The following is a 14,874-nucleotide window of genomic DNA, read 5'->3' as shown; positions in this document are numbered from 1 at the left end:
TCTTGATGGAGTATCTTGAGACCCATGTTTTACTTGGTTATGACTGAAAGATATGACAAACTGTGGGTTGTCCATCAGCAAAGAGGTCCCTTCTTAACGCAATTCCAATGTAAGGGATGGGGGACAAAAATCCCACAGTTTTTGAAATAAATTCTAAAGTCCAGAACAACAGAAAGTTCAAGTTGAACACGGGAGGGTGTAGGGAGTCAGGAGAGAACAGTGTCCAGGGAGCAGAAGGTTTGGGGGGTGAACAGAGGCAAAGGGACTGGTGACAGTGGGGCACTGGAACTGAGGACAGCGGGGGCACAGGAACTGGAGGCCAACGGGGGCACAGGAGGCCAGGGGGGCCTAGGAGGCCAGCGGGGGCACAGGAGTCCAGCGGGGGGCATAGGAGGCCAGGGGGGGCCTAGGAAGCCAGGGGGGGCCTAGGAGTCCAGCGGGGGGCCTAGGAGGCCAGGGGGGGCCTAGGAGTCCAGCGGGGGGCATAGGAGGCCAGCAGTTGTAGAACTGCATCTGTGGAACACAGCAGCTGAGGGGAGTCGGCCGAGCCACCAACAGAAGACAGGGACCAGTAGTTGGCTGGACCACCGACTGGTACCCAGGCAAGGACGTGACGTTTACCGGGACCCCCGACTCAGGAACGGTTGAAGATCCAGCTGGATGTCCATCACTAGGCTGGGCTGCAAAGCCTCAGGGTTGCTGAGCAGCACGGGCTCTGGGTCGCTGGTCAGCAGCGAAGACCCAAAATGCACGACACAACAGGGCTGATGCAGGTGTAGAATTTATAACAACAGATAACAATCCAGGCTTACGTGAGTCTTAAAGAATCCAAAAAAGATAGAAATTCCAAAATAATTACTGGCATCAAAATGTCCAACACAAGGGGTACGTAGAAAACAGGAACAGGAACAAGCAGGTACACTCGACAACGGCAATTACATGACAACGACTGAACAGAACAGAGGATATTAAATACAGGGGCAAACAAGCAGGGAGGGAGCGAACAGGTGAAACATATTAGGGACAAATCAGACTCAAACAGGAAACAAAGCTAAACCAAGACACATAAAACCAAACACTATATAAATAATATAGGAAGTAAACCAAGCGAAATATACAAGATGAGTACAGGGGAAAAAATTAACAAATAATGAATAACAAAGGAAACAGGAATCAATCAAACGGGGCAAGAGTTAAAAAAAATAAAACGGGAAATATAACAACAGAAACCCACAACCCTAACATCAGCAGAATGAGTAAGACCAACTAAGTGGGATTTATACCAAAGTCCCTGCCTTCAACAGACAAAATGGCCACATTAAACTAGGGAGAGAGTTGGTCAAGGCTACATGTCTGCCCTTTCTGGTCTATTTCCAGTAGACTTCACACAAGTAGTCGTGTTTCCAAGTATGACACTGCTGGTGTATTTCTACAGGACCCCAGACGCTACATAGAATGAAACATGAGAAGGGTATGAATCAGATTGAATAGGAAGGGATGAGGAGTGAAGGATGAGAGGATTAGGTAGGAAGGAAAATGGATGAAGGGAAAGGGAGGGTGGGTTGAGAAATCTGAGACAAACGATGCCGGATCCAGGCATAAGTAGGCTTGACAGGTGATTAGAGATGTGGTTGCGGTGTGGCCCTGCTCCCGAATCTAATTTGACTTCATTTTTCAGGAAAATTTAGGAAACGTGGAGCCATGTGAGGAAATAAAAATGGCCTCAATAGAAAGACAATCATTTATAATGTCTGCCTATAAAATGTTTAATAATCAAATAATTAATTAGTTATAATGACTCTCATTAAATATAATTGCATGTATGTACCGGATCTTGACTTTAGTTAGAAGAGACTGAAATGTGTGTAAAGAGGTCAGGGGGGTCAAACTGCCAGCTCAAGAATGTCTCCTGGAGAAGGTTTGATTAGGTTAAGATATACCTAACTAGGCAGAGTTCCCAAGGGGATGGAGAGCCTTGAACCGATGATTCACTCAGAGTTTTGGACGATTATGTACTGTAAGGAATATTTACCAATACTGTAGATAACAGTCATCTTAAAAGAATGTCTGTTCTTGGCAAGATAACACATACACATAAAGTAATGCATGTCCTTCACACACAAAGCATTGATATTAGAAGGAGAGGGGGTAGTATAGCCTACTGGTTGGAAGTAGATTAAATTCCTCTTGAGTGGAAAATGCCCGGGAGGAAGGGAGAGAGGGAGAGAGGGAATCCTCCAGGGAGTCGACGTCTCCCATTGGATGGAGCATCGTGTGCCAAGAGGCTAGGACTAGCCTGTGGACCAACAAGGAAGCGCCAAGCCTAAACCACGGTTGCCTCCCACCTAAGTATTAGCCAATCATAATAGCTTGCACATTTCTATATAATCTCATGTAAACCAGTATTCAGTATTCTTTTGGGGCGGGGCGCGACAGAGTAACAGTAACCCGCTGACTGTGGCTTCTCAAACTGAAGGAATCCTTGTATACCAAGGGTATACAAGTTCTATTATTCCATCCATAATAAACCACCTTAAATGAGAGAAATGTTTGTCTTCTGTCCTAACCGACCAATTGGACCCCGTCGGCCTCATCAAATTTGATGACAGACTGACAGCTGTCAATAAAATGATGTGGGGGTCTGAAGAACATTTGTTTTAATACTCTTATATCTTAGACTTGAAGGCATGTTGTAATTACTGAACTTATACTGCTTTGTATGTAGAGAAGATATGCAGATTTCACAATAAACTAAAAACTGTCGCAGCCTGGGAAAAACAGAGACATTTTTGAGTTCCCCAGGGAGGTTTATAAGCACCAAGTCTACCACTCTTCATCTTCCCCCCGCCTCCACTTCGATCCCACTCCCCATCTCAACTCAGGTCCACTTTGTGGAGTAAGGTCATGTGTGATTCAGGTCATGTGAGTGTAATTTATTCTTCCCCAGGGAACTAATAAAAACACCATAAAGACATTTATTTGCTGCTCAAGTGCACTTGCACATCAACCATGTGAGAGCACTTGCTGAGTAACATTTATTAACATGTTTTGGGTTAAAGAGAAAATGAATAATATATATAACTTTATTTACAGACTCAAGGTCCAATATAAAAGTACACACCACAGACAGAAGGGTACACTCAAACATACAGACATACTGTCTATCACACAGTACACAGAGGGAACATACAAAACATACATACCTACATACATACATACACAGACACAAAGATAGTTATACACAATACTTAGAACATATGCAAATGCGTGTGCCAGTGTTTCCAGAGTTTGGAAGTAAATCTTGTATCACTAAGTGCAGGGTTAGTTAAGGCAGTTAAAATTGTATTCTTTGACTCTGTTAATCGGCACCTAAATTTGTACATAAAATTTCTCAGCACAGCATGGAAGGTGGGAACATTACTCGTCACAAACAAATGACTAGCACTGGTCCATCTTGGATACTTCAACAAAGTTCTAAATGCATCATTGTATGCCACCTTTATCTTATTTATCTTTGCTTTACTATAGCTGCACCATAGGTGAGCTGTATAAAGTGGTGTACAGTATGCTCTAAAAAGAGACGTTTTAACTTCTTCAGTACACATATGAAATGTACGTGTCAATATATTTGCCTGTCCATATAATTTACAACACTGGCGCTGTATGTCATCATCATCACAAAAATCATCCCTAATAATGTGGCCCGAATATTTTGTTTTAGTAACTACGTTTAGCTCTTGCCCTGTCAAATAAAAAGACGGAAAGCATAGCTTCCCGTCCTCCTTAGTTCTGACAATCATTACAACACTCTTTTTTGCATTGAATTTGATGTCATACTGTAGTCCATAGTTTGAACAGACACTAAGCAATTGTTGTAGGCCAACACTATAAGGAGACATAACAATTAAATCATCTGCATACATCAGATGATTAATATGCCTATCTCCCACCATACAACCAGTTTTACACACTTCTAATGTCCTAGAAAGATCATCCATATACAAATTAAAAAGAACAGGCGACAATATTCCACCTTGTCTAACCCCGTTGGTAACTGGGAAAGGATCTGATGTAATCTTGCCCCATCTAGCTTGCATTGTTTGATGGGAGTACCAATAATGCAAGATACGTATTAGGTATGGAGGGACCCCTCGCTCTCGTAATTTAATAAACAGTTTACCGTGATTAACACGGTCAAAAGCTTTGGATGCATCAAGGAAACATAAAAACATTGTTGACCCATGGCTTTTGTACTTGGAAACAAGTTCTTTCAGTGCATATATACACAAATCTGTGCCATGTTTCTTTTTAAAACCAAAATGATTGTCACTGTAATCAGTTTAATACTATTGTGAATGTGCCATCCCATTCTCTGTTTATCTCCTACAAGTGCAGAACTGTATTTTGTTGTTTATTTTACTGTTGCAGTTTCTGACTTGTTTTGCTCTCACACAGGTTTGAGTGTTAACAGTTTGAGAGCTTTATTAAAGCTTAAAGATCCTCTTTGTTCTAAATAAGGGAACAGAGCACTGAAAGGCAAGTCCTGATTTGTCTGTACTTCGCTGTCAATTCTTGCATTCCTTCAATCAAATTCAATAATATTAATTATTGGAAAAAACATCACTGAACAATTCTGCGTCTGACAATAAAGACAGAAGGCCATCATATATCTGTGTTCATGTTTGTGTGTTTTTTCTAGAGAAAATCCAGCTAATCAAACTTCCCACACAAACTTCCCATGTTGTTCGTGAGGAGTAAAGCCCCCAGGGAGTCAGGTTACTCCCCCAGTTTTGTAGAACGGCACGGATTAAAAGTGGAACTGTTGAGACGACGATGCACTCTGGATTTGACTGCAATGGACATTCCAAAAAGATATCACCACTGTGATCAGTTGCTCTTAAAGAGATTAAAGTAGAACAAACAAACAAACACTGAGAGACAACTGAGGCATAAAGTGGGAGCTTTTCAGCTGGCTGCAGCCTGCTCGCTAAACAGAGCGCTGATAACGGACGACTCTGAGAAAGACTCTGAAAGACCCTAATGTTCGACGACAAAGCTTTTTAACAATCCCTAAAACAATGTATTTTAAGCAATTACTTATACAATATCTACAAATGGTGATATTAGTGAGTATTATGACTGCTATTTAGCATTCATAAGAAGTACAGCATATACACCTTTGCTGAATGGTTTATAACACTATATTGTAGTTGTGAGCAGATGTGTTTAGTAACTCCTCCTGTGGACACCCATAAGTGGAGGTGATGTTTAAAATGCATAACAATATAGCAAAACACAGCTATGATATGATATAAAATACAATTGTCATTGTAAAAGTTATAATTGTTACTATATACAGTACAATAATAAACACTTGTTGTGTTCTTGTACTAACAATTTATAAGCATTTAATAAATTAAAGTTTGTGTACTAGCCAGTCACCTTATATAATTCTAATTTCTTGGGAGAATGCACTGAGCTGCTTGACTACAGAAATAACTAATAGAGAAACACCAAATCAGTCAGAGACACCTATGTCAAGTAATTCAATCATAGCAAATAGATTTACTGTTAGATTTAGATTTTTGCTATGCTTCATTATGTCAATCAAAGTCATAATAAAGCTGAATATAAGTTAAGACAAATTTCAGTCGCTTAAAAAGAGCTAGATTGTCATCCTATTTACTTTTAAAATGCTTATGAATACCACAGTTGTTTGTTCACGGCCTGTTCATATAGTACTAAAAATCTGATCGTAACACGTCAACATTCAGAGGTGGTTGCATGGAAAAAGAGGACGTCAGAGGAACAAATAAATAGTGTGAACACAAATGTTTCCCTGATACGTTAAGTGACATAGACAACTGCGTTATCTGTATATGGGGATATATTTAGCCTTAACCACATGTCAGTGTTGTCATTAAAGGGAGGAACAATGATGAGACACCTTTATGGAACTCCGTGAATGGAGCACAAGAAAAGCTGCCTAATTTAGTTTTTTTCACCTAAATCAGCCAAGTTCATACATTAATAGAAAGAGCGTACCTTTGCATCACCTTATTAACCGGCAATCTGACATAATGCACATTTTCTATGCACAAAATAATTCATATTTTCTTTGCTATTGGTTTTACTTGGTGGGTTTGGTTTTTCTTTGTTTTGGCTGCCAAACCGATCTGCCTCATATTTTTATATTTATGTAACAGTCTTTGCACAATTTGTAGGCTTTATATACATTCATAATCTCGGTCACAATCCAGGAAAACATCAATTCTGTTCTTATGGATGACATGCTAATGTCTTCATCTAGACACGGCCTGGACACATTTTTTTGAACAGGTTTAAAGATGTTGTAAGAAAATACCAGCTTACCATGATTGCTGACCTTTCTTCACGTAAACAGATATTTTTTTGTTTTTTTTAATGCAAGGTAAATGATTAACACACAGCAATCTGATAACCCATCAAATTCAGCATCTAGGTTTTTATGATGCAACTAATGGAGCTCAGCGTAAATTCTTTGCAGGTAGACTGCTAAACTCAATACCATTTCTCTCTCTTCTAAAACTGTCTCTCTCTGCTGCTCAGTTGTCATTTCAGGCTAAGAACACAACCCTCCTCCTCCTCCTCCCCTTGCTCCTCCGGTCTTCATCCTGCACGGCTCCTGGTTCCTCCTCTGACCTGACTGCCGTCAACTCTTCGGTCCGGTATTTGGGTTCCTCACACCACCTTCAGTGTCTAGACTCCATCGGGGGATCAGCTTCTGGCCTTCTAACCCCCTAATTATATATCATTTAATAATGATGGAGTCTAATCTCCAAAGATTATCATATTATGCACTAGTACAATAAATATTTGCATATCTGCAACAAAGTCTCTCCTGATTGAAATACAGTTAGTGTGTCTCACTACAAGAAACACTTAAAAAAAGCTAATTATTTACCCAAGGAGTTGTACCCATGTAAAAAAAAAAAAACATTGATTAAAAAGTAGTGAACACAAATTTGTAATAGTTTAAAGTTACCAGCTCAGTTTTTTTTAAGATAATTTTTTGGGCTTTTCCGCTTTTAATGGATAGGACAGTTAGGTAAGAAAGGGGAGAGAGAGGGGGAAGACATGCAGGAAGTCGTCACAGGTCGGACTCAAACCCTGGACCTCTGCGTTGAGGCGTAAACCTCTCAGTATATATGTTCGCCTGCTCTACCCACTGAGCCAACCCGGCCGCACCAGCTCGTTTTTTTTGAGAGTTATCTTTTTCTTTTGTGTTGGTAAGAATGAAATATTGCGAAATAAAAAGCACAAAGTAAAGCCAGATGGCTTGTTTTAACTTCACATGTGTTTTTCTGTAGGTCTTAGTCTCTGATGCTTACAGGCAGCTAACAAAATCTGTACTTTTAGTGGAAAAACACTAATAGTACCATCGTTCTCTCAACACTTATGCTATGAAGCTACTCAATTACAGAAATCAGAATAAATATAATTAGTTACTCTCACCACTGAACAGATGTAACATTTCTAAGTCCTGACTCATGGCCTAACAGTACTGACTTTGTTGATACATACAGCCTGTTCTGTACTGTCTTGACAACACTTGCTTAAAATGGAGTTTTATCTTTGCCTCCTGGACTTAAGTATGGACTGTGTGTGTGTGTGTGTGTGTGTGTGTGTGTGTGTGTGTGTGTGTGTGTGTGTGTGTGTGTGTGTGAGAATAGATAAAACCTGGCAGTCCTGCAGGAGGCAAGCCAAACTGTCACACATCTGACCCATCGCTTGTTTTTCTGGAGTGATGGACTCCTTCCTGACTTCCTGGATGAAATGGAAATATGTGAAAAGCTAGCATCTTTTTCTGTTTACGTATTTTTCAACTTGTACTTGCCTTTAGACATTGTTTTTTAATCTGTCCCAAAGTTTCTTCCTCTCAATCACTACATTCATAAAGAACCTCAGACACTTATGGCTATAATTATGCTGATCAGCTCGACACTCAGGTGCGGTTTTAACATAAGCTTTAGAGGAACAAGTCTCAACAGTTGCAAACTATTTCCCTCCGGCGGCTTGAAGAACAAACATCAAGTACTTCATGTCAAGTACTTCATGTCCCACAGTTATCAGTATTTGTGTCTGTGTGAGACTGAGCGAGAGACAGAGATGGGGAGCTGCATTGTATAATTACCAAATTAAGATGCACGCCGAAACCTTTCATGCACCTTTCATTCTATGCAAAAACAAAGCTTAGAGTAGGTTGGCCTAGAATCCAACAGGCCCCTTCTGACCTGGCTGTTTGTACCTTTCAACAGTGGTGGAATAAGTATTCAGATCCTTTACTTAAGTAAAAGTACTAATACCGCACAGTAAAAAAATACTCTGTTACAAGTAAAAGTCCTGCATTGAAAATGTTACTTCAGTAAAAAATATGTAAGTATCATCAGGAAAATGTACTTAAAGTAATAAAAGTAAAAGTACTCAATGCAGAAAAATCCTCACAGCTTAGAAAATGGAAACGATCAAAACAGTTCTGTCAATCAAGTGTTTTATCGGCTAATCATATCAGCTGGACTTGTAGGCCTACATATCTTTGGGTAGTTTAATTTATAATAAAACATCCCATTTTATAAACTACATGTGTTTTGTGTGCAAAAATCTTAATTTGTAAAGTAAAGATGTCAGATTAATGAAGTGGAGTAAAAAGTAGAAAATTCCCCCTGAAATGTAGCGGAGTAGAAAGTGGCATGAAAAGAAAAGACTCAAGTTAAGTACAAGTTTTCTCAAATTTGTACCTAAGCACAGTACTTGAGTAAATGTACTAAGTTACATTCCACCACTGCCTTTCATACACCTTTCATATGCACAAACACAGCTAAGAGTAGGTTGACCTAGAATCTAACAGGCCCCTTCAGACACCATGTGAGCAGTTGACCTTGCTGACCTGGCTGTTTGCACTACTGAAACCTGAGTTTTGCATGGCACGCTGTGTCTTTGGTGCGGAAAAAGTTGTTCCCTGCAAATGCACCAAACCAATGATCCATTCGTGTGACTCAAGTTCATTTTAAAGTGATGTTAATGTGACATTTTTAAAAAGTTTTTTTTTTTTTTGATTGAGGATGATGTGACTGTGATTGGAAAATGGAAAAAGTAAAGGTAGCTTAATTAATTAGTAAGTATACATAACTAGTAACTCGACTATTACTTACATTACTTGTTCTATTTCTAAAAATTTATATTGTGTAGTTCTGTATTTAAATAGAAAATAAGACATTGTGGTGTAACAAGCAGCCAGGTTAGGAAGTGTTTGCCAACTATCAGCAGCTAACGTAAGCTTAGCCCTAGGGAACCTAGTCCTGAACTGAAAAAACTAACAAAGCTACTGGAGGCTAGCTAGCAGACACATAACGTAAAATAAGAGAACTTTTGATTTATCGGGAGGCACATTTCTAATTTTTTTTGTAAAGGCTATCCACCTCCCAACACCTTGAGAACCTGCGCTAAGCTTCTGTTAGCAACAATTCGATCCCCAAATTGTCGAAGTAATGGAGCATTATTGGGCTCACTAACTCATTTAATTACTGAATTTCAAGTTGTAATCCCTTAAACTACTTGTAGCCCACTGTAATGTGTTACTGCCCAGTGCTGCCACTTGTCATGGGCCACACTTTGTCATTGTGTTGATAAAGTCATAGCTACACTTTGTTGTGTTTGTGCCCCATGCACCCATACAAAAGAGTTGAATCTGACCATTCATCCTACCTGGATGGTCCAGTACACCATTACCAATTTGATTTTATTGAGGTATGAAGACATTTCTGGAAGCTCCCTCCTATTCACATAGCACATTTTGAAAAATGTAATAGGACAGTCATTAATCATCAGTAGCGAATGCTGGCATCTGTTATGATACCACAGTGCCACACCTGTCCTCTTCTACATTCCTTGACAATAAATGTGGTCTGAGAATGACGGTTGAGCTCCACATGCCAGTTAGACTGCTTGTGTGTATGCATGTGGGTAAGTGTGTGCACACTTTGTTTGTTTCATGTTCTCAAGGGGTTCTCTTTCTCTCTCTCTCTCTCTCTCTCTCTCTCTCTCTCTCACTCTCCCTCTCTTTCACTAACTCAGTGACGGGCTCACTAACTACTATGCAAATGTTTTCTTATTGGTGCTTTCCACCATTTTATCCCTCAGGCATCCTACAGGTTTCAAAACAAAATATAATAGTTGCTGCTACCTACAGAGACACAAAGGGAGCTTTGTCTAAATAAACTGGCGCACAGCTATAAAATGATCACTTTAATTTCAGATTCTTTCGCTGTGTTCCCTCAAGCGCTTGTCTTTTCACACATTCATTAACTGGCAAATAAAAATAAAAGTCTTTTTTATCGGCAAACCAGCTGCATAAAAGCAAGAATATCATTCTAGGCTACTTTATTTGGCTGTATTGCTCTGTTTTGTTTTGGGGATTTTTGTGGTTTCTGTGACATGAATGGTGTGGACTGTGGTTAGCATCTCTAGTAAGTAAATGTGCTCTGAGAAGGTATGATGAGCCATGCCTACTTAAAAACTGAGTAGTCCTACGACTGTGCTTGAGTCCACAAATTAGGTGTTCTTGCTTGAAGCAAACAGTGTGTACACGTTTAAACTCTTGTTGACCAAGTAACTGTACTGTTACATTGAACAAAGCAAATTAATTGTAATTATCAGTATTTTAGTGGGGCTTGGTTTTTTTTTTTTAAATGTTTGGTTTTCATATTTGTTCAGAGAGTTAAACATGATTTTCAGTTAGTTGTGATATCTGAAGCTGCAGTGATATGTGGTCACAATGACAAACTAATATATATGTTTACTGCTGATAGTGTGTGTGTGTGTGTGTGTGTGTGTGTGTGTGTGTGTGTGTGTGTGTGTGTGTGTGTGTGTGTGTGTGTGTGTGTGTGTGTGTGTGTGTGTGTGTGTGTGTGTGTGTGTGTGTGAGTGTGGGTGTGGACGTGTGTGTGTACGTGCATGCGTGCATGCATGCATGTCTGTGTGTGTTTCTAATGACAGGATATGTCTGTATAGCAAGTTTTGCCCTGCCTGGTCATAAAAAGTTGTGTTTACAGGACTCTCTGACCTCACATCCTTACATGCAGGTATGGTTCCTGTCCATCTGGTTGTCTGTGCAGACATTCATCATTGACACTACATCAATATAGGAAAAGGATATGGGTGAAAAGTAAGGAGATTAGTATGTTATATGGGCTGTGTGTGGGGACTGTAACCTATCAATCGCTTATTATTGTCCAGCTGTTTTGTATTGTATAATACATCCCAGAGGAATCAATAACTTATTTCAGTGGAACTAATCTGATTTAAAAAAAAACATTAAACAAACATCCCAAGCCCTGTTTAAAACATTTGACTAACTAATTCAATGATTCACTAGCTTAAAAGTTTCTGGCATGCAAATATTGCCACAAATATTACAACTTCAGCAGCCTTTTTGCAGATGAAATATCATAAGATCGTGCAGGGATGTTCCATGTTGCGTTATTCAGTTTTATTGCACAGTCTGTCAAATCTGTGCTCCATTATCAGAGAAAAGCGTGAAGGAAAAGCGCCAGGGAGGAGGAGATGGATCGAGAAGTTGCAGTGAAAATGCTGGAAGGCAAAAGACAAATCACTTTCTGCCTAACCATTTGTCTGAATTTGACTGAGCTTTGCAAAAAAAAGACAGCGAAATAATTTACTGTGTGCTAAAGACAAACATTGCTCAGGCAGCGCTGTATTTTCACTCAAAGAACTAGTCAGTATTCTATGCCAGTGGTCTTATTCCTGCTACGATGCTTCATATTGGTATAGTGACATTGAGACTTCAGCTTTTTTTAATCTATATTGTGTTTGAAATGGGGTGGAGAAAAAGTTGCAAGCCACAAATTAGGTCAGGCTGAGGTCATTGCTAACACATCAGCTGATCTTCAGCTGATCTAAGGAATGACCAATCATGTTGGCTCCTTTAGTAAAGTGTCAGTTTTGAGTGTGTTACATTTCCTTAGTCTATATCGATGACGTTTCATTCACAGATGTCCCTCACCTTACGCGTTCTTTGTGTTGGCATTCTAAACTCTGGTCGATTCGGGAAACATCCTCCAAGCTAGAACCGATAATCAAATTAAATATATTCTCATCACACACTTGACAGCCATTTTACACTTTTATTCTGATGCTATGGTACTATTCTCACAAGTATGTGGTAATATTTTACTACCTTAAGTACAAATAAACCAACAGATCATCAAAAAGTACCTCTTTTCACAACTCTACGTACATCTGACATTGACTGTGTACAAAAAACATCTTAGTTTACTAACACTATGCTCATTGTTCATAACTGAAAGTCAATTTCTGAAAGATGATTTTCCTCCTATCCAGGAATGTTGTGTGGACTAGCCAGACCTTCCTTCGCAGCGCTGTGGAGGAAGATCTGGCAATGCCAGACTAACATTTCAATTGTAGTTGTGAGGAGAAACTCTTGTCTCAAAGGCTTAATGAAAAATACATATTTCACTTCCTCATGTCAACTATGTGGATACGCTGTTGCTTAATACAGGACAGTCATGTTGAAAGGATTTTTTTCCCCCACAGTATTTAAGAGTTCAACAGCAGTTAGCTGTGACTGACTGACCTGGATTTGAAGAACAGCAATTCATACATAAAAGTATGTCAGAGTAATGTATGTATAAATGCAGTAAAACAGCAAACATGGTAGTCTCAGAACAAAACTGGCGAGGCAAAATGAAGATGAATAAAAAGGAGTTACAAAACACCCACAAGCTCTGAAAGATATACTGCTATATCATATAAGTCAGGTGTGTGTGTGTGTGTGTTTATTTTCATGTGTCCTTTTCAGAATGGCAGGGGGGCCGTTGGGGCCTGCAGGCAGAGTGATGAAATATTTGTAGAGAAAAACAAAGCACTTCCTGGCAGCTTGCACAGGCGGCTTCCTGAATATCAGAACAGCGCGGCCAGTTTGACATCCAACACAAGACGGAGGGAAAGGCCGGGCAGAGCGTCCTCCATCTTCATCACAGAGCTTTGAGGCCGTTTAATATTTTGGATTTGCCTCAGTGAAAGAGGGCTGTGTGACTGGCATGCATCCATCTGTGTCCGGAGGCTGGCGCTTGATCAGTGTGCCTTCATGGTTCGTTAAGAAGCTCTGATGCTCTTTCAAAACACGTCTCTCCCTCTCTTGGTTATGATTGCAACATTATGACAGAGCTTACTTCTTTAATTTCTGTTCTTTTAAAGATATACACATGCAAATCTCCTTACTGTGCCAAAGCTGTACGTACAGCTTACGTGGCCAGTCATGTCTGACTTTATAGACACTTGGCTGACCTCTATTCATCTCACATTGGAGTGAATGTCTGCAGAAACCACCTGCTCCTTCTCACAGTCTGTTAGAGTTAAACCCAACAGACTGAGACTGTGAGACATGTTTGTTTACAGTTGCCACACTTGCCACATGCAGACGTTAACTTGGCAGCCTGTAAGAAGAGGAATTAATACAGTATAAAATAATGTTACTTCATCCCTTGGTAAGATGTGATTAATCATACTATTTGTTTCTCTTGTGCAACTTTGCAGCATGTACATTACTACATAAAGTACTACATAGACGTTTGTAATTGTCAAACACAGGTGTAACTGATTACCAGTATTGTGGATTCTACCAACTGGGACAACTGCAGTAAATTTAACAGGTACATTGTTAATGGTATTGGTTACACCTGTGCTTCTCCTGCTATGACACGCCACAGTGGTCCCAGTGAGGAGGGTCTGTGTCGGTTGGGGGGAAAAAAACGTTAAGAAAAGGTCAGAAGTATTAGATTTCTGTCATGTTCACGCAAGTGGGCAGGTATGTATGTGAGAGGTTTTTGTTTTTTTTAATCCCTATGTGGGTAGAATTTTGGCTTAGAGATACTTAGCAAATATTTGACATCCCAGTTTGCAGAGAGATCATGAACTTCTGACCTTTTTTTCAAAAATTCAAACCCGAAAGTTCCCTTTCACAACACACAAGTTTAAAGAAACACTCGAAGCAATGTGCATAGTCCCATTTCAATGAACAAATACACAAAAAAATGTGTTAGATTCATGTGTAGGGTGAATACTGGTGAAGTGGAACAGTTAAGCTTCATCATTTTTATCTTTACATGTATATACTTCCATTGCTAAAAATCAACACTGAGCTCATCGTAAGCAAGTAGGAGATTAAAAAAGATGTGGCACACCATATTGTAGAACCTTGCAGTGAACCACGATGAGTGCTCTACCACTCATCACAAAAAAAAGTGCTGTTTATAATATTATTGTGTATTTAATTCCTTAGGCTTACATTTGAATAACAGTTGAATGTGTTTTGAAGTGACAGTAGCGCCTGGAAAAATGGGGTTTTGCGGGTTTTTTTATGTGTGTTTGAGGAAGAGTCATCCATCCTGTGTTTGTTTCTTTCATGTATCTTCGGCATATGGTAGATCTCTATTGCTATTTAGAATAGTATCATATGAGGGGCTAAGACATTTGGATCATTACCTAAAAGGACGCAGAAGGCAAATTATCAGAAAGTGTCCCACTTCGCCAGTATTCACCCTTGCATTTTTTTGGTAGTTTTTATTTTATTTAAAGTCGCTTTATCTCCTCACTCCACTCCCTACAGCTCCTTAATTAGCACCGGTGAATGCGATCAGCGGATTAGAGGCAGCATTTAAAGTCAACCCTCTGTTTAATCTTGTCCTTCAAAATCTTGGAGCAAATGCTGCATTTAGGTCAAAAATGTTTTTAGACCGGTGTTGCCAGGATAGTGTGAATTTTAGGGCAGTAGCTGTTATGTAATATCTACTGTAA

Source organism: Perca flavescens, chromosome 16 (genome assembly GCF_004354835.1).
Source record: "Perca flavescens isolate YP-PL-M2 chromosome 16, PFLA_1.0, whole genome shotgun sequence".
In the NCBI taxonomy this organism is placed as follows: Eukaryota; Metazoa; Chordata; class Actinopteri; order Perciformes; family Percidae; genus Perca; species Perca flavescens.
This window is presented reverse-complemented; position numbering follows the sequence as displayed.